Genomic DNA, 2,182 nt, shown 5'->3' with positions numbered 1-2,182 from the left:
TCACACTCCGCGGTCCAGTGGAACTCAATAAGAAGCTTGTACAAAGGATGAGCTATCTCGGCAAAGTTTAAAATAAATCGCCGATAATAACCAACATGGCCCATGAATCTTTGAACTCCTTTATAGTTCGTAGGCGGTGGCAAATCAGCAATGGCTTTAATTTTGCTCTCATCTATGAAAATCTCATTTTTGGACATTGTATGCCCTAAAATGACTCCATGTTTAACCCAAAATTGGCATTTGAAAGGGTTTAAGGAGATGCGATACAATCTGCACTTCTCAAACACTTTTCGTAAGCATGGTGATGTTTCTTCCAAGAGGAATAAACACAAAGGTCGTCTAAGAAAGCTTCTCAAAACTCTCTCAAATATTCTCTAAAAGTAGTGTTTATTAATCTTGGAAAGGTAGCAGGGACATTGGTTAAGCCAAAAGCCATAACACGAAATGCGAACACTCCAAATTCGGTTATAAAAGCCGTTTTATCTTGGTTCTCTAGCACAATTGCGATTTGATTGTAGCGAGAGTACCCATCTAAAAAGCTATAAGCTTCCTTTCCTGCAACTCTTTCAAGCACATGTTCTGAATATGGCAAGGGGTAATGGTCCCTTCTAGTGGCGATATTGACCTTCTTGAGATCCACACACTCTCTGAGTTTCCCATTATTTTTCGACACAATCACTATTGGAGACACCCATTCTGAGTGCTCAACAGGGTATATGAATCCACATTTCACAAGCTTTTCAATCTCTTCTTGAACGATCTTTGCATAGTTGGGATTCATTGGGTAGGGTCGTTGCTAAACTGGTTTATCCATGTTATTCATGGGGATTGTGTGTTGCACCACGGAAGGTGGAACACCTTTCATATCGTGATATGTCCAAGTAAATATATCCCTCAATTGTTTGAGAAGTTATGTAAGTACATACTCCTCAATCTCTGTCAGATCTTGGGCAATGAAGATAGGTTTGGACTCCTCACCTGGGTCTACTAACTCTATTTCCTTAACTATTGCTCAACCATCATAGACTCCGTTGCTTCCATCGATAGGTTTTCTTTGAGCCTTTGTATACACAACCTTACGCTCCTCCGTGGTGTAGGATTTGAAATGATCGGGTGCAGGGTATAAGTCTGTGGGGTCTTGTTGTTCTGTGGACTGTGATTTCACTTTCGCTTCCTTTTGTTGTTGAGCAAACTCTCGATTTTGTCATCTCCTTACGATACGGCTCAACTTTTGCTTCTCTATAGCCTCTAGTTATGCGATGCCAATGGATTGTGGACTACACCATGTAACGCTTTGAAGGTCTTCACCCCAGTTATCTACCAACTTCTGATGAGCATCACATGCCCCTATATAATTAAGCCACTCTACGGTAGATTTCTTTTCATTTATTCTAGCACACACATTTGTTGTATATCGTCGCCTCTTATACCGCTTACTCTTTTTGTCTAATTTTTTATTACGGCCGATTTCTAGTGAAGAGTCACTAGATGAATAGCTACTCGTGTCTTCTCCTCTGCTGGATTATGGATAGATTGTCATATAGGGTACCACTGAGCCCTGAGTGTTTTGTCCCCACATTTGCACTAAGATTTAACTCAGATTCTTCGTCCTCAAAGTCGATTTCAATTGATGATTCTGACCCCGAATCATGTGGGCTATAGTCTTGTGAGACGCTACTGGTTCCAATGTTAGTCAAGCCTTCACTTGGTAGGTCATCAGAAAATATATGCATTGCTTCTATCATATTTAAAGACACTAGTGGTGGCATTTCATCCCCCTCAGGTGTTACCCAGGTCGTCCCCCTATTTCCCCAAGTGTCTACGGTTGCTGCTAAGTGGACCCAATCCACATTGTCAGACTCAGTTATCCCAAGTAGAACATCCATATAAGGAGAATCTTCCCCAACATCAATGTCCACTTTACACATGTAACAGTATTGCAATGGGGCTGAGTGAGCTTTAGTGTCAATTCTATATCAATTATAAATCTGTTTCCTAGAGGATGTGCTCGACCAGTTACAAGATCCACTCGAATGACATAATCTTGGAACTACAAGTAGACATGGTTTTTAAACCAGTCATGCACCATTTTTGCTTCCCTCGTGAAACGGACGTCCTAAGATCATCTCAGATGTCATAGTGTGCTTGGAGAAATCCATAACAATGAAGGTATTTCTTATTT

The sequence above is a fragment of the Adiantum capillus-veneris genome, chromosome 5 (genome assembly GCF_014529385.1).
Source record: "Adiantum capillus-veneris isolate H3 chromosome 5, ASM1452938v2, whole genome shotgun sequence".
Classification (NCBI taxonomy): Eukaryota; Viridiplantae; Streptophyta; class Polypodiopsida; order Polypodiales; family Pteridaceae; genus Adiantum; species Adiantum capillus-veneris.
The sequence above is the reverse complement of the archived record's forward strand: the minus strand, read 5'-3'. Positions refer to the sequence as shown.